General features: G+C 38.6%; 1 long non-coding RNA gene across 1 annotated transcript in view; it reads left to right on the forward strand.

Moving 5' to 3' along the window:
* Positions 1-19,606, forward strand: part of LOC143650189 (uncharacterized) — a 62,734-nt gene that overhangs the window by 41,949 nt on the left and 1,179 nt on the right. The window lies entirely within an intron of this gene.

A 19,606-nucleotide genomic window follows, 5' to 3' on the forward strand; every position in this document is an offset into this window, starting at 1 on the left:
TCCATTCAATTCCTTTTTTTCTTTTTATTCTCTCATCTCAGTGTTTTATTTTTATAGTTTCTGTTGCTATGTAAGTCCATTAATAGTCTGCAGTGTCTAATCTGCTATTAGTCCCATTCACTTCATTTTTTCTATCTTCCATGTTGCTACTCAGCATGTTGAACATATGGAATACAGTTATACTGTATTCTTATTTCCTAGTTCAACATTTCTGTCAGTTCTAAGTCAGCTTGATTTTGTTGATTTTTCTCCTCATTATTGGCTGCATTTTTCTGATTCTTTGTACGTCTGGTAGTTTTTCATTGGATTCCAGGCATTGTAGGTGCTGGATATTTTGCATTCCTATGAATATTTTTGAGCTTTATTCTGTACAGAAATTCAGTAACTTAGAAAGAGTTTGATCCTTTTAAGGCTTGCTTTCAAGCTTTGTTAGTCAAAACTGGAGAAGTTACTAATTATTCCTCATCTGAGGAAGATGTTCCTGAGTACTGTCCCTAATATTGCATGAATCATGAGGTTTTCCTATCTGGCTGGTGGGGACAGGCACTACTTCCAGTCTGTGTGGGTTCTGAGTACTTACACCTGTTATCCCTTCTGGTGGTTCTTAGTCTGGCCTTGTGTAGTTTGTTCACAGATATGTGCTGATCAGTATTCTGCTTTATACTTGAAGGCAGCCCTCTGACCTCCAGAGTTGTCTTTCTGTGCCAATCCCTCCTTTCTGGTACTCTTTCCTGACAAGTCTAGCCTCCTTGTTCTCTACTGACTCACAACTTAGGGAGTCTTCTGGACCCTGCTTGGGTTATCACTAGCTATACCATGACCTGAAAACTCTCTAAAATCAGTAAGCTGGAACAATTGTTGGGCTCATCTCACTTATTTCTCCTCTCTCAGGGCTCACCCTTCTTTGTTGACTAATGTTCAAAGTCTTGAAAAATATTGTTTCATCTTCTGTTCAGTTTTTTTCTTTTTAGTTGTTTCAGGCAGGATCATAAATCTAGTACCTGCTACTTTCCTGGAAGGGAGCCTGAAATGCCTTTCCAAATCTTATATGTCTAAGACCCTCTTCCAGAGTCTCATTTAGAATTTGTATTTTGAAAAATCAGGGTATTCTGATGGATATTCATAGTTACAAACTAGAGGACAAAATGTTTGCTATTCAAAATGCTGTCCATGTGTGTACTAGCAACATTGGCTTCCCCTCATAACTTGTTAAAAGTCCAGAATCTCAGGCCTCATCCATGTCTACTGATTCAGAAATGGTATTTTAACAAGATCTTTAGGTGACTTGTTTGTCAATTCAGGTTTAAGAAGTATAGAATTGACTAATTTCAAGGTCCTCTTCCAGTTCTGAAGTTCTGTCTACCACTGAATTAGCTAAGGTAACTTGCTAAGAGAGAAGTGTACAATATGGAAAAGTTGTAGTATGTTTAAGATATGAATTTATGGCATGGATTTGTCATATTAATTGCTAAGGTTTTAACAAAGGGAAACAAAAGAACTAACAAGGGGCAAAAAAAAATTTTCTCGGCTTACATTTATTTTTGCAGTCAGTTGACCAATGCTTATCATGTGTTCTAATAGAGCATGGATTAGATTTCTTTTTATCCCTTCACCATTCTCTCTTAAAGCCTAGACAATGCTTAGCACGTGGCAGACACTTAAAAAATAATTTTCAGTTGACGAAATGAACAAGTGACTCAATGACTAATGTAGTTTTAAGATGGGCATTTCTGTTTCTGAGAAGAACAGTTTAGACACGGAAAGCCAAAAAAGGCAGAATAGTTTCATTCTTATGCCAAATATCCGAAAACTCAGGGACTCAGAGGAGATGGCTTAAAGTACCTAAGAAACACTAATATTCAAGAGAATTTAGCAAAGGACTGTTTCAGAAAGTTAATTCTATAATTAAACATTCTTTATAATTGAGGAAGTAAGTAAGAGAATGGCAATTCCAAGGAATTATGACCAAAGAGGAAGAGCTTGTTTGTTAAGAAGGAAATAGCAGGCAGCCTTAGAGAAAGTGACCATGACATCTTAGGATTTATAGTAACCAAGGAAACAATCCTGGGACAGCAGTTTGCTGATGGAAAGAGCTTAAACTTTTTAGGGCTAGGTCTTGGTTTGAGTCTCTGCTTTTCAGCTGTACACAGGAATGACCCGAGGCACTTGGTTAGACCTCACTTAGTCTCAGTCTCCTCAACTTTAAAATAGAGTTAATAGAGATGATTATGTTGGTGATACTAGTAGTGATAATGGTGTTGGAACTGGTGGTAGATGACTTGCATAACATGGATTGTTTGTGATAATCAAATGCGGTGAGGCCTATGGAAGGATACTTGAAGTCTATGAAGTACTATACAAATGTTAATTGTTCCTGGGTTTTGGAAGGGAATGAGAAAACATGTCACTACACAAACATATTTCCTGAAGGGCTCAGATTATAAAATAGTAGGTATAAAAATGGTAGAAGTAAAAACACTCAAGAATGACTACGAAAATTGAAGACATAAGAGTCAGAGATTAACTTCTCACGTGACGAAGGAGCTCTGCTGACCCACTCCTCAGAGAAACTGGTGAAAATTTAAAAACAAAACAGACAAAACAACAGCCGTGTAAAGCCTCTAGGAATGGTCCTAAGGGTAAACAGCTAGTCAAGAAAATTTATTCAAGAAAAGCTACATAAACCCAGTAAGAAAAATGAGACTCTGTGGCATTTGACCTGAGACCACTATGTCCCTGCCTTCTTCTCTGTTGCTGAAGGCTAAATCCCAGATGTATACAATGAAGAGGTGGAGGCTCCCTTCTTCCACCCACAGAGTGGAGGCTGCACCTGGAGCACGGTACACTGAAAATACCGGAGCCCTGATCACCCTTGTCCAGGATGATGAGGCAGTGCTTTCACACCAGGAGAAGCAAGCACAGAGCTCCTCCAACTCTACCAAGTGCTTAATTACTAGAGTGGGCATCCCACTTAGAGGGTAGCTTGCTGTTGTCTCCACCCTCTCCTAGAGACTTGGGTCAGAGATTTTGCCTGATGGGTGCAGCAGTCTGTAAATCATATAGCTCCTGATCTCTTCCCAAAGCAGCTGATTTCTCAGAGCCCTCTCAAGAACAGTGGAGATTGTGGTGAAAGGCAGCTAGGGAGAGATTTGTGGTTATAATGAAGATAGAGCCAAACTAGTGTGAGGGAGTCAACTGGGGGAAAAGAAGATTGGCAGGAGTCCTTCCTGAGTCAGAACTATTATCACACTTGTGCCTTGGAAGCTGTTCTTCCAAAGCAATTAGGAGTTAATTGGATTAGTTTGTGGGGGAATTTCTGGCCCAGAGCATTGTTGAAAACAATAGGACAGTCAGCAGACAATTAATGGGTATAGTTCTAAGAGCTGGGTATAGGTAGGGAAAGCGACTGGGTGTACTCAAAATTGGGCCTTCTTAAGAAGTAACATCTGAGGCTTAACTGATGTGAAGGGGGGATAGACATTGCTAAAATCATCCAGCCAGCCACTAAAATGTAAACAAGCAAATAACAGTAACAATCCCTGGGACGAAGGGGGCTTTACTCAGAGTTGCTATAATGTTTTACTTAAAATATCCAATATCTACTAAAAAGTTATGAGGCCTTCAAAGAAGCAGGAAAGCATAATTCTTACATTGGGGAATAAACAGGCAGCACAAACTGCCTGTGAGAGTGACCATATGCTAAATTTAACAGAGAACTATTTCAGAGCACTCATTATATATCTGGTCACAGAGCTAAAGGAAAGTTTGTTTAAAGAAGTGAAAGAAGGTATAATGAAATATTCAGTACCAAATGCTGGATATTGATAAAGAGATAGAAATTATGAAAGAAAAGCAAATTGAAATTCTGGAGTTGAGGAATGTAGTAAGTGAAATAAAATCTTCACTAGAGGGGCTTAGCAGTGTCTATGAACTGTCATAAGGAAGAATGAATAAAATTGAAGATAGATTCATAGATGTTATGGATGCCATGGGATAGATCGAAAAAAGAATGGAGGAAAGTAAACAGAACTTCAGGGAAATGTGAGGCATCATCAAGTGTACCAACACATACATAATAGGAGCACCAGAAGGAGAGGGAAGAAAGAGAAAGAAGTAAAAAAGATTCAATGAAATACTGACAAAAAAACTCCCCAAATTTATTGAAAAACAATATCCTACACTTTCAGAAACACTGTGGGTTAAACACAGGGCCATCCCAACAGACACATCATAGTAAAAATGCTGAAGTCAAAGGCAAGGAGAAAATCTTTAATATATCAAGAGAAAGGTGGTGTGTCACATACAAGGGAACCCTAGTAAGATTAATATTTGACTTTTCAGCAGAAAAAAATGGAGGCCAGAAGGTAGTGGAGTAACATATTTAAAGTGCCCAAAGCAAAAAATAAAAAATCATTGTGCCAGTTTGAAAGCATTTTATACCCTAGAAAACCCATGCTTTAATCCTGATCCAATCTTGTAGGAGCAGCTGTTTCTTTTAATTCTGATTCAGTATCATAAGTGGAATTTTTTATTAGATTATCTTGATAGATATGTGACACACTCAATTGTGGGTGTGACTTTGATTAGATGGAGATGTGACCCCACCCATTCACCCTCAGGTGAGTCTTGAATTAGTTTACTGGAATCCTTTACAAGAGGAAACATTTTGGAGAGAGCCAGAAACTACAGAAGCCTCAGAGCCAACAATAACTTCACAGCAGAGTTGACACAGATGTGGACAGGTGGAGAACAAAGACACTGATGTTTGTAGATGCTTGGAGCCCAGCGGACATTGCCACATGAAGTTAAGCAAACCAGGATCTGGAGAGAGCCAAGGGAAGCCAAGAAATGAAAGCCAGCCCCAGAGAAGTAAAGTGAGGAACCCCCACAGGAACAGAGGCTGAAAGCAACGGAGCCCAGGAACAAGGGACCAGCGGATGCCAGCCATGTGACTTCCCAGCTGGGAGAGGGGTTCCTGACCCATTAGCCTTTCTTGAATGAAAGTAACCTCTTGTTGGTGCCTTAATTTGGCACTTTCACTTCCCTAGAACTGTAAACTTGTAACTTATTAAATTCTCCTTTGTGAAAACCATTTGAGTTCTTGTTTATCGCATTCCAGCAGTTGGCAAATGAACACAATCGTCAATCAAGAATACTATATTCAATGAAGTTTCTTTAAAAACTGAAGGCAAAATAAGCGTTTTCCCAGATGAACACTGAGAGAATTTGTTGTAGCCATCCTTTCTTACAAGAAATATTAGGAACTTTCTCAGGCTGAAAGTGGAAGAATCTTAAGTTAGACTGAATGTGAACACAACAGGTATCAAACACCCACAGAATTTAATAGGAGCATGTCTACTGCTATAAGCAGAAATTTATACATAATTAGGCCCCACTGATACTTATGCATTGTAAGAAATTCCCAAGTTCATTAACAACCATAAAAAAAGAGTACAGGAAAATATACTCATAAAATGCAGCACTTCTGTATCTATCAACAGTTTCCAACAAACCCAGAAATAAGAGTTGCCAACTTAATGTATTATGCTAAACTTAACATGAGCTTACTAGAACAATGAAAGGGATATCAACAAATTTAATAGATGAATTGCTGAAAAGACACAAAGTACTGAAAAAGACTCATGAGAAATAGAAAATTTGAATAAATTTATAACAAATGAAGAGATTGAATTAGAAATAAAAAAAAAACTACCCACAAATACAGGCATTTGTAAGAACTTTCTACTTGATATTTTGAGAACGTTTACAATTTGACAACTGATCAAATGAAATCTGCTAGTGTTTAATATTTAGAATTTAAGAAATTTACTATCTGAATTTGTAGATTTTTTTCCTTGTTGCCTTAATTTTAAATTGGTTTATGAAACTTACAGTGCAAACACAGGTTTTACAATGATTATATGGATACTTTATTTAAATATTTCAATGGTTAAGCTAACTAAGATATCCATTTTTGGTGGTGCTAAGTGTATTCTTTGTTTTTTAAATAAAAAAAAGAAACTGACTTAAAAAATAATAAATAAAAATAAAAAACCAGGCCCACATGGCCTTGCTGCTGAATTTAGCTCAATATTCAAAGCAGGCACATACCAAATCCTCACAAGTCCTCCAAAAAATAGAAGAGGCAGCACTTTTCAACTTATCTTATTAGGCCAGTATTATCCTGATTGCAATACCGGATGAAAATATCACAAGAAGAAAACTACAAATCAATATCCCCTTGTGATTATGGATACAAAAGTCCTCAACAAAATACTAGCAAACCAAATGCAGTAATATATCAAAAGAATTATACATCATGATCAAGTATAATTTGTCTCAGGAGTGCAAGGTTGGTTTAACAACCAAAAATCAGTTAACATAATATATGAAATCAATCAATATAATAGCAATAAAAATCACATACTCATAGATAAGATGCCAAAAAAGTAATTGACAAAGCCCAGTTCTCTTTAATAATAAAAATACTTAAAAACTAGAAATAGAAAGGAACTTCCTTAACATGATAATTCATAGCTAATGTCATTATTAATGGTGAAAGACTGAATGCTTTCCTCCTAATATCCAGGGCATAAAACAAGGATGTCTACTTTTGCATTTTTATTCAATGTTGTAACAGAGGTTCTAGCCAGGACAATTGGATAAGAAAAAGAAGTAAAAGGCATAGGATTGGAAAGGAAGACATAAAATTGTCTCTATTTGCAGATAACATGATGTTACATAGAGAAAATCCTAGAGAATCCACTAAAAAACTACTAAACTAATAAACACTTTCAGCAATTCTGCAGGATACAAAATCCCTATACAAAAATCAAATTTGTTTATGCTTGCAATAAGCAAACCAAAATAAAATTACAAAAGCAATTTCAGTCAACATAACATTAAAAATAATAAGACATTTAGGAATAAATTTATCAGAAGAAAGGGAAAACATAACCTGTAAACTACAAAGCATTACTATAGAAATTAAAAATTACCTAAAATGGAAAAACATCCCATATTCATGAATTGAAAGATGTAACATTTTTAAGATATCAGTTATCTCCAAAATGATCTACAGACTTAATACAATCCTATCAGAATTCTAGCTGACTTTGTATGAGTTGACAAGCTGATTCTAAAATCTGTATGGAATTGCAAGGGACCCAGAATAGCCAAAACCTGAAAAAGAACAAAGTAGGAGGATTAACATTGCCAGATTTCCAAAACTTGCTTACACTAATAATCAAAACAGAATAGTACTGACACAAGGATAGACATATAGATAAATGGAATAGAATTGGGAATCTGGAAATAAGCCCATACGTCTATGCTGAATCAATTTTCAAAAGGGTGTTTTTTATAATTTCCTAGATGCTGAAGCAGAATCCATGAAAAGTGTTGGCTTTAGACATTGGGAATTTATTAGCTACAGTTTGATGCCATGAGAATGTCCAAAACAAGGCGATGCTTTCTTCCTCAAGACCAACTGCCTAACTCCTCTGCCATATGGCAAAGCACATGGTGGCATCTGCTGGGCTCTCTTTTTTTAAGTTTCATTGTTTTCAGCTTCTCTCTCTCTCTCTCTCTCTTTTTAAGTTTCATTGTTTTCAGCTTCTCTCTCTCTCTCTCTCTCTCCCCCCCACACACACACACACATTTAGAAAGGATTCCAGTAAGAGATTAAGACCCACCCTGAGCCACGCCTTAACTGAAGTAACCTCACCAAAAGGTCATACTTCTACTAGTTTTACATGCACAGGAATTGACTATCTTTAAGAACAATTCTCTGGGATACATACAGTTCCAAACTACCACAGCGCTGTTTTAGTTTCCCTAGCTATTCAAGAAAATACTATGTAATGGGTTTGCTTAAACAATGGGAATTCATTAGCTCATGGTTTTGAATCTAAGAGAAAGTCCAAATCAAGGATCGAGGCAATGTTTTTTCCCCGAACACTGGCATTCTGGGGCTGGCTGCCAGAATCGCTGGTCCTTGGATCCTCTGTCACATACATGGCAATGCACAGGGCAGTTTCTTCTGACATCTCAGGTCTCTTCCAGCTTCCTCTGAATTTCAGCTTGTGGCTTCCTGTGCCTTTCTCTCTGTCTGAACTCATTCTCATTATAATGGACTCTAATAATAGGATTAAGACCCATCCTGACTAAATTAGACCACACCTTAAGTGAAATAACTTAATCAAAAGTTCCTACTTACAATGGGTTCACATCCACAGGAATAGATTAAATTTATGAACATGTTTTCTCTGGGATACATAGCTTCAGACCACCATAGTATTCCCTCTGTGCCCCCAAAAGACATGTTCTTTCCAGATGCAAAATATATTCATTCCATCACAGCATCCCAAAAATCTTAGATCATATCAGAAACAATACTAAGTACAAACTTTCAGGATTGGTTATATATGTGTCCTACCTGAGTCATAATTTCCCTCTCTGTGTGTTGCCACACTTCAGCTTTCAGGTTTTTGGCTGTGTTGCAATAAAGAACTCAAGAGCACAGCATAGATAGAGCAAGTAGGTAGAAAATTTATTGAGAACACATGTACAAGAACATGTAGGCACTCTCACAAAGAGAGGCAAGGGAGATGACATTCTCTCTAGTGTGGTGCCTCATGGTAGATAGTGCCTTTGGGTGGGTCAGTTGGTTCTACACTTCTCCATAGGTGATTTGCTTAGGTAAGTGTAATTTGGCTCCAGATGGGTCAGTTGTTGCATAGTGTTTTCCATAAGTGGGTATCACCCAGGTAGGGTGTCTGCTGGACAGGGCCATCCTGACTTTGATTAACCATCCTTGTTTAAGGACTCCTTCCTGATTTTTTCCCCTCTCCTCTCTCTCTCCCTATTCTAGCCTGCCTCAAAGGGGCCTCTGAAATTTAGAAAACAAACTATTTGCTTCCTAATATACAAAGGTGGGAAAAGCATAGGATAGACATTGTCATTCCAATAGGGAGAAAATGGAAGGAAAACAGAGGTCACAGATCATAATTCCAAAACCCAGCAAGGCAAAGTCCATTAGATTTCAAGGTCTGAGAGTCATCTACAGGTTAATCTTTTGTCCTCTGTGCCTGTTGGTGTAGTAGCCCAACCCCTTCCAAGTGCTTGTGCAATGGTCATGCTCTCCCCAATCATTGAGGTGATCTCACCCTGTCTGAGCATCAGGATGACTGCCAGCCTCTCCATTAACTCCTGGACATAAGACCCACCCTCTTCAAACACTGGGGTGACAGCCAGGCTTTCTGCATACTCCAGAACACAGGCCCCACTGAAGTGGCAGCAATCTTCTTGAATAATGGGGCTCAAGACCTGCCCCCTCTGAGTGCAAGAGTGGACCCACCTTTTCCACACATATGGTGGGCCCACTCTTGTGGCCTAAGGACATCTCCTCAGTTTCTGCCCTGGAAGTCATTCTTCCTTTGAATTGTCCCTTCATTATAGGCTGGCAGTGGTTCTACTCATACAAATTTTGCAAAAAATCTTGGCAGCTTTCCATGTAGTTCACAGGCATCCAAACCATCAGAAAATAAAACTTTTCACAGACCTTTCCTGCATATCTGCACTTATAATTCTGACTGCTGAAGAAATGGCTGAATGGATTCATGTTCATTTAAACTCTTAAATGGAACCCTGTTGTCCAGCAACTAATTTTCCATAAGCTTAGAGAAATCCCTGAAAGAGCCATTGTTGGCCATCGTCTCTGAGTACATTTTCTGGATGGGGTCAGAGTTTTTCAAACTGTCAATTTCTGGTTTCTCTTTGCCCAGGAAATTAGCTTTCAACTTCTCCCTTTCTTCTTGCTGTTTACTGTAAGTTGCAAGGAGATACCAGGCTGCATCTTCCATACTTAGCTTGGAAATCTCCTCACTTAAATATCCAAGTTCATTGCTTTTGGGTCGTATCTTTCATCTAACATCAGAACTCAATTTCACCAAGTTCTCAGCCACTTTAAAACAAGGATCACCTTTCTTCCAGTTTCTGATTACGCATTTGTCATTTCCTTCTAGAAGAAATGAAGTGCCTTTTAGCATCCATATTTCTACCAACAGTTTCTTCAGAGCTATCTAGGCCTTTTCTACAAAGCACCTCACAATTCTTCCAGCCTCTACCCATTACCCAAAACCATTTCCACATATTTTTTTTTTTTGGTATTTGCAATTAGCACCTCAGTCTCCTGTACCAAAATTGGTTTTAGTTTCCTTGGTTCCTCTAATATATACCATATAATGGGCACCAGGATCATTTGATGGTAAAAGAACACTCTTTTCAACCAATGGTGCTAGGATAACTGGATAGCCACATGCAAAAGAATGAAGTTGGACCCTTACCTCACATCATATACAAGAATTAAATCATGGATCAAAGACCTAAATGAAAGAGCTAAAACTATAAATGTCTTAGAAGAAAATGTAGGAATAAATTTTCATGATCTTGAATTTGGCAAAAGATTCTTAGATGATGCCAAAAGCACGAGCAACCAAAGGCAATATAGATCGACTGAACTTCATCAAAATTAAAATGTTTAAAGCTTCCAAGAACACTATCAAGAAAGTTAAAAGAGGGCGGGCCGCGGTGGCTCAGCGGGCAAAGTGCTTGCCTGCTATGCCGGAGGACCTCGGTTCGATTCCCGGCCCCAGCCCATGTAACAAAAACGGAAAAACAAAATACAATAAAGCAAGAAAATGTTTGGAGATGTTTCCCTTTCTTCCTTCCTTCCTTCCTTCTCTCTGTCTTTCCTTTAAAAAAAAAAAAAAAAAAAAAAAAAAGAAAGTTAAAAGACAACCCACAAAATGGGGTAAAATATTTGCATATCATATATCAGATAAGGAAATTGTATCCAGAATACATAAAGGATTCTTACAATTCAATTATAAATTGATTACTCAATTTAAAAATGGGCAATTGTGGGACTGGCAAGTCTGAATTTGTAGAGTGGGCCAGAGGCTGGAAATTCTGGTAAGCAGGATATTGAATTCTTGAGTTCATGTTACTTAAGCTGGAAGCTTAGGAAAGAGTGATATGTGCAATCTTATGGCAGAATTTCTTCTGACCCTGGAATTCTCATTTCTAGCTCTTAAGACTTCCAGTTGATTTGGTGAAGTCCACCCACATTATATGAGATAATTTCCTTTACTTAAAGTCAACTAATTGTAGAGGCTAACCTATCTATGAAATACCTCAAAAGTAACAACAGGGCCAGTGCTTGACCAAATAAATGGACACCACAACCTAGCCAACTTGACATGTAAAGCTAGCCATTACACTCTTGATTTGCAGAAAACTACTACTGGACTATCACTCCACTGAAAATTATTTTTCTAAGCTCACCAGTGATATCTATATTTTGAAATAAAATAATACTTTTATTTCCTTGCTTTCTTGATCTCTCAGCAGGAGCTATCATTATAGACTACTTCTTTCTTAAAACGTTCTCTTCCTTTAATCTTCTGAGACACCAGATTCTCTTAGTTACTTCTTTTGTTCTTTGTTTCTCTTTCTCAGTGTCATTTACAGACTCATTTTTCTCTATTCTGTCATTAAATAGAGTTTCTCAAGAATTGATCCTACCCCCACCCTCTCTTTCTCATTGCATACTCCACCCCAGGATATCTGGTGGCTTCAGGTATCATATAAGCTTCTTCCAAGCCCAGCTTTCTTCATTGAATTCCAGACTGTCATATTAAACTATTTATTTCATACCCACTTGGATATCACAAACACATCCAAAAATCAACATGCTCAAAACTAGAACGATGCCTCCCCAACAGCTAGGTAGTTCCTTTCCTCGGAGAACTGCTTTGCACCATTCCAATTGTGTAAGTTAGAAATGTGAAATTTATTCTTAGACCTTTTCTTCCTTTTCTCTAATATAATCCATCACCAAGATCTGTAAATTTAAGCCCTAATTAAATCCACCCATTTCTCTCCATCTCCACATCCTCCACACTGGTCTTAGAAATCATCACATTTTAGCTGAAGGCCACTACTTCATTGGCCTTCTCTTGCCTAAGGTGTCATCCTTTAAGGCCCTTTGATCAGCCCTCCCCAGGGCAGATCTTTCCAGGTGATCTTTCTCATATGTAAACCAGATCATATCACACCTCAACTTAAAACTTTTTGGTGCATTCCCATTGTATTTAGGGAAGAGAAAACCCCTTAAAATGGCCCACCAGGCCCTTTAGGGCCACCAGCCTCATTTCTTACCATTCCGGGATGCCAAGTCAAGCCACCCTTTTTTCAGTTCCTCCTAGGGGCTCTGCTCCCTTGCTTTGCAGGGCCTTGGCACAATTAGTTTTTCAGTGATAAAATCCTCCCTCCTTCTTTCTTTATAAACTGACCAGGGTGGATTTACTTTATTATAACTTATAAAATTGTATTCACTTGCTTCAAAGAATGTGCATCAGTTTTAATAACATACTCATCTAAAAATTTTGATTATCTGTCTCCCTCCCTGCAATTTTTTTAATGTAACAAGTGTCATCCTCTGTTTGCTCATTGATGTATCCCCCATATCTATTGGAGTACCTGGCCTACAATATGTGCCCAATAGATATTTGGGGGATGCATATATAAATGGGCTTCAAAATGTATTTGTTCATGTCTGTTACCCTTTGTACATGCTTTTCCTACCTCCTGAAAGATCTCTCTTTCTCCCTTGAAACTTTTGGTCTGCTTTCACTACAGATTGGCAAGCATGACATCAATTATATGAAAAGCTCTAGAGCTGATTATTGACCTATGGTTTGTAGGCAGTTTGAACAAGAAGAAACTAGCATAAGCTCTCTAATGCAAGTCATGGGAAATAATAGTTTATTTTCCCGGTTTGTTAGGGTTAGTAGATTGTACCAAGGAAGGAAATGTATTTGACGTGATATGCCTGAATTTCAGAGGAGTCTTTCATCACATTTTTCATGATGTTTTTGGCCAAGTAACACTAGTGATTGGAGCACATAGATGAATTTCTACTTGACTCAATGTCATTACCCACAGAACACTGACTAATGGGTTAATGCTGGTGTGAATGACTACTAGTGGCTTAACACACCTCCATCCCTTGTTCTGTCCTGGTTGTCATTTTTATCAGCAACATGAATGTGAATATAGAATACATGATTATAAAAGACATACGACACAAATGCTGGAGAAGGGCTGTATTGAAGGCGTCAGTAATGGATTTCAGAACCAGAACTCACAGTGATTTTTTTAGGCTAAAAACAATAACTTAAAATGAACAATATGAAGACATTTTCATGCATAAATTATTTAATTTTGTGCAGGTTTGAAAGGATTATATTCCCTAGAGAAGTCATGAATCTCTTGATTAGATTATATTCATAGAGATATGACACATGCAATTGTGTTTATTAAGCTTTTTGATTAGATGGAGGTGTGACTCCACCCATTCCAGGTGGGTCTCCTAGTTTTCTGGAGTCCTTAGAAAGAGGAAGCATTTTAGAGAGAGCAACAGATCCACCAGAGCCATGAGAACTACCAGAGCTCAAGCAGCCAGAACCTTTGGAGATGAAGAAGGAAAATGCCCCTGGGGGAGCTTCATGAAACGAGAAGCCTGGAGAGAAAGCTAGCAGACGTCACCATGTTCACCACATGCCTTTCCAGTTGAGAGAAAAACCCTGAACTTCATTGGCCTTTCTTAAGCGAAGGTAACCTCTCGTTGGTGCCTTAATTCGGACATTTTTATAGACTTGCATGGCCTTAGAACTGTACACTTGCAACTTAATAAATTCCCCCTTTCAAAAGCTATTCCAATTCCGGTATATCACATTCTGACAGCTTTCAAACTAGAACGTATTTAATTGTCAGGAGAGGGTAATAATATTAATAATGACTATCATTTATTGTATGCCTCAGATGTGCCAGACTTTTTCATAAGTTACCCCACTTTGTCTTTCCAAATAATTCTGTGATATGGGTATTATTCCCTCCATTTTACAAAAAAGGGAAAATAAAGATGAAGCAAATTAAGTACCTCCTCTAAGATCATCCAAGAACTGGAACTTTCACAAATGTCAGCCTGACATTTTAACTGAAAACTGTCAGAAAAAAAATGCATCAGAAAAGTATAAATTGAGAAAAATTCAGTTCTTTAAGTACAGAATAAAAAGACTATGAATCATCAAAGTGAGTCACTGGCTTCCCCATAAATGAATATATCTTGGGCTATGCAGTAACATCCATAGTAAAGAAAGGCTAAGGTCACCCTTTCCCATGGCTGGAATTTGCTGCTTAGTTCTGGAACTCTTACATCATTTTAATCGAGATATATTCACAAACCATATAACCATTTCATCTCTTGACACTTCAGGAGAAACACTCAATATGAGCAAGCGTGGGATAATTTGTGTAGAATAATGAACTAAGTCATATGACTTTCATATTAAGTCATATGAAAAATAGCTAAAGGAACTACAACCTAGAAATTGTACTACCCATAGCTATTGGTGATTAACATTTGTTCACTTACACTATATGCCGGACACTATTCTAAATATTTTATGGCATTAGTTAATTTAATCCTCACAATAATCTTATGAAATAGGTACTGTTATGATTCTCTCCATTTTACAGATGAGGAAACTGAGGTATAGTGAGGTTACGTAGCATTGCCCAGGATTATACAGACACAAACTCCAGTGGTCTGGCTCCTACTTTCAATTTGAAAAGGAAAGAAATTATATACATTATTTGGCTACAGAAGCAAGAAATAAACCAGAGTGCCTTCTAGAAAAGGATATCTTTGATTCACTTTCAGAAACAATTGACATTATCTCAGAAGGGTAGTTCTGAGTTCTTTTCCCCTAGAAGACTTTAATCAGGCATGTTTTGGGAGGGATTCTGCAGTGCTGGAGGGAGGATGGACTAGATATGATTGATACACTTCCTTCAAATTCAGTGAGCCTATCAGTGTCAGCAAAACTTCATATTGGTGGGTTGAGGTGAAGTTCTTCATCCTATTGGAATCTTGAGGTGTATGCAGCAAAATATAGATGAACTGTAACTTGATTACAGAACCCTAAATTAATTTAAAGATGGTTGTTGCTTGATTCTTTTCTAAACTGCTTTAAATATCCATTTTATTGAGAGATAGTCATATACCATCTAATCATCAAAGATATACAATCAGTGGCTCACAGTATCATCATATAGGTGTGTATTCATCACCACAATCAAAAGAAAGAATGTTTTCATTACTCAGAAAAAAAGGAAAAGAGGTTGGTGCAATGGTGGCTTAGAGGCAGAATTCTCGCCTGCCATGCTGGAGACCCGGGTTTGATTCCCAGTACCTGCCCATGCCAAAAATAAAGAAAATAAAAAATAAAAGAAAAAGGAATGCCCCATACCCCTTACACCCCCTATTATTTATTTCTTTTTTGTCTTTGCTTTCTAACTCATATGCCCATACACTGGATAAAGGGAGTATCATTCACAAGGTTTTCACAATCACACAATCACACTGTAAAAGCTATACAGCTGTACAATCATCATCAAGACTCAAGGCTACTCGAATACAGTTGAACAGTTTCAGATATTCCCTTCTAGCTATTCTAATATACTAAAATCTAAAAAGAAATATTTATATAATACACAAGAATAACCTCCAGAATGACTTCTTGACTCTATTTGAAATCGCTTAGCCACTGAAATTTTCTTTTGCTTCATTTCTATTCCCCCTTATGGTCAAGAAGGTTTTCTTAACCCCATGATGCCAGGGCCAGGCTCATCTCTGGGAATCATGTGCTGTGTTTCCAGGGAGAATTAGATCCCTGGAAGTCATGGCCCACATAGTAGGGGAGGGTAGTGAGAAGATTATTTTTTAAGCATTTTAAATATCCATTTATACTTCTACCCATGAATAAATAATCCAGATGACAAAGACTTACTGAGAATCTACCACGTATAGTTATATCTTTGGCTCTTTTACTATATTGCTAGCCCCATTGAAGTATGAGAAAATTTAAACTCAAACATGGAAGTGAATTGCTGAAATTCCCACAGCTTTTGAAAGGAGAAAAAGTGCTGGTAAACAGATTTTCAAAACCATGATATTCCCAGTGTACTCTACTTCTTCTCCCAAGGAAATTAAGTAGATGGAACAGGTAATTTCAGTAAAAGGATTTCTACCTTGTTTCTTGGTTCATTCACTCAACGAATATCTTTGGGCACTCCTAAAGAGTCAGCATAGTGCTTGGTTGATGATGAGGAGTACAATAATTCAGAAAGAAACAAAACAGGACTGCTTTCCCTGAAATTTTCCTCCATTTTTATAAGGGCTCAAATTCTTCTCCATGCCTCCAATAGAGTAATTCTGCCAGGGCTTGAGAATACCCCTTGGGCCTCCTGCTTTAGGCCAAGCAGCTCTCACTGATTTCTGCAATTCAGTGCCTTGACTGTAGATCCCAGAGAGAGCTTGAGCAGGGACGTATAAAAGTGTTCCTACTTCATTTGATTGCAGTTTCTGCATGGCTTTCACAGTGTTTGTTGAAATTCTTAGTGCGGGGAGAGGTGGGACTCTGCCGAGTCCAGTCCCGCTAGGCTAGTGAGGGTGCACTCTTCCTGCCGAGGGGGTTCAGGGAGTAGAACCGCCAGGCGCAGAGGGGGCTCGAGCCGAGGGTTTGGGTCGGAGGCGCGCGCGCAGGGGACCACTGCGGGTCTGAAGGACTGGAGACCTAGTCAATTAAGGCATGAAGCAGGGCAGCTTTATTGTTGGTAGACGCTTATACCAGGGCTGCCAGTAGCTAAAAACCACGAGGCTCGGAGAGCCCTGGATTATATACAGTTTGAAGAGAGGCAGAGTTAGGGCGTGGACTCCAGGGGAAGGTAGCCAATCACACAGGCACCATAGAGATGTTGTTCCTGAGTGTACTTGTAGCAGTGAATGCTGAGCAGGTGGAGGAATAAGGAGAAGACCAATAGGGTTAAAGAGACAAGGTTGCATTATCACTAGTCGCCGGTGAGGCTTGTAATTCAGAGGTTTAGAAAAACCGGACGTGCCAAAATGGCAAGGGAGGGAGAGAAAAAGACTAAGCTACCAGGCCAAGAATAAAATTATGCCATATTATGCCACATTTAGTATTTAAAGATGTGTATTTATTCTAAAGCATGGGCCCTCAGAGCAAGCCAACAATGTCCCGGTATGGAGGAAAAAGAGAAAAAAGAAATAGTCTGTTAAACACTGGATACAAAGAAAACTGTTGTCTGGGGTGCTTTGAAATAGAGCATATTGGTCTCCAGTAAAGCTATTTTCAACAGCAATCTCAGAAAGATCTAGGACAAAATTCAGTCATCTACGCGGACTATATGCTCCTTGAGGGTAGACACCATGTCTGGCATTTTCCTCTCTTTCTTCTACTCCTGGCTTCGTGCCTGGCGCAGAGTTGATGCTCAAACATGTAAGTAAATCTGAGCATTGAAAACAGCAAAGCAGTTAACAAGAAGGTGAAAAGAATATGCATTCCAGTCAATTTAATTCTCGCTTTCTCCCTAGATTGCAATAATTGGTTTTCAGGTCTGTCTCCCTACATAGCAGTAAGCCTCTCAAAGATGGAGAGTGAGATTCCCCCAAATCATTCTCAAACCCACAAAATAGCATTGCTAACTGCGGGCAAAAGCCAGGAGAAAGAACTGGTTTGCTCCTGAAGAGAAGGCTCAAGGAAGTGGAGGAAGGAATGAAAAGAAGGAGATGGAGAGAATGAGGCATCTCCATGTGGTTGCAGAAAGCAGTGTGCTGTTGAAGTGGACCCCTCAAGACGTCCTCTAGTTTCAATAAAAGTCTATAAAACTCACAAAATACATGATATGGGCACATTTCTTCAGAAAACTGCTGATGGGTCTGAGTTTTGAGGTCAGGGACAATTTGGAGTTGAGCAAAGTTAGCCCTAATGGACACAGGGACAGAATGGATAGAAAGCCTACTCATTGGTGTACTTAGGTCTCTCAGGATCTCTGCTCTGAATTTCAGATTTATAGATCTTTTGCCTCTTCAACAACTCTACTTGAATGATCAAAAAGCCCCTCAAATGTAAGGTGTCTTGCACCAAAACCTGTTCCTCCTCAAATTCTCCCCTTCACAGGCAACACTGCTACCATTCATTGGGTTGCCCAGACCAGATCTCTGCAGTCTTCCTCACTCCTTTTCTTTTCCATATTGAATCCCTCAGCAAGTCCTGCTGGCTTTACCCTCAGAATGTATCCTGAATCTTCCAATCCTCAACACCTTCACCACTACTAATCTCATCCACATTCCTTCCACTTCAGAAGACCTTTGCAATCAACTGTCTCCCTAATTCTGCTTCTCCCAATACAGTTTACTTTCCTCGCGGTGTGATCTTTTAGAAATGTAGATCAGCTCACACCAGCCTCCTGCTTGAAATTGTCCAGCAACTTTCCAAAGTCCTTACTGTAGCCTAATGGCCCTCTGTCACTTGACTGCCAAACTTGTTTCCTAATAAGTTTGCCTGTTCTTTGAACCTAACAGGCACATTGTATTTTCAGGGACTTTGCATTTGCTGAACCTCAGTCTGGGTCATTAGTAGTTGTTAAAGCTGGGATTTGAACTTGGGAGGTTCAAGTCCAGAGCCATTGCTCCTCACCCCTGTTATATGCCAAACCCCCAACTCTGGGCTCCTTTATTCTATAGCACATATCACTCCTAAACACTGTACAATGTATATTTTGTTTATTTATTTTTTCATTTCTAGGCTAAAATATAAACTTTGTAAGGGCAGGGGCTTTGTCTGTTTTGTTCATTACAAACCTGCCACTATAAATCTGGGTGGAAGGAATGAAGTCATAGCTGACATCTGCATTATAGTGGCTGTGGCATGCATGCACTTTAGACGCATTATCTCATTACTTTTTACCAAAACCACATGAAACTGTTACTATTATTTTCTTTATTTTCATGAAGAAGTTACATAATTTGCTCAATGTTACACAACTAGGAAGTAGAAAAGCAGGGATTTGAATTGGGATCTGTTTACCTTCAGAATTTGGGCTTTTAGCCCCTGGGTATTTTTCCTACTACCCCAGGGTCCTGCTTCTCCTTTTCCATGATCTCTCTTTGTTGGCTCCTAGCTACATTAGGGAAATAATTTATATGCTTGAGAAACTCAGAAAGACCTTAATAAAACAAAAACGCCTTGGTATAAAACATGATATCATTTATAACAGGAGGGGTCCTGCAAAATATGCTGTCCATTTCCCTGACTTTTGAAGTATGAGAAGTTGAGTGGGTCTCTAAGGCCTTCATAATGCTGCAGGAAAAAACCCTGGCTGGGAATTAGGAAAACTGCCATTTCCTTATTGTTCAATCTCAGGCAGGTCTCTGGCCATATCTGGGTCTCATTCTCTTCATTTATAAAGAGAAGTATTGAAGAATGTTTAGTTCTAGAATTATAGGACTTTGCCATTTTAGAGCTCTAAGACTAACATATTTTTGGCTTAAAGATAACCTTAGTCATGGGGTGGCATTTTAACTTACACGTGCACAAGACAGCCTGGCTCAATCCAGTTCCACAAACGTCTATTTGTTCTGGATGTTGGATTAAGCACGGGAAGTGAACAGGGAGTA

This window comes from Tamandua tetradactyla, chromosome 11, assembly GCF_023851605.1.
Source record: "Tamandua tetradactyla isolate mTamTet1 chromosome 11, mTamTet1.pri, whole genome shotgun sequence".
In the NCBI taxonomy this organism is placed as follows: Eukaryota; Metazoa; Chordata; class Mammalia; order Pilosa; family Myrmecophagidae; genus Tamandua; species Tamandua tetradactyla.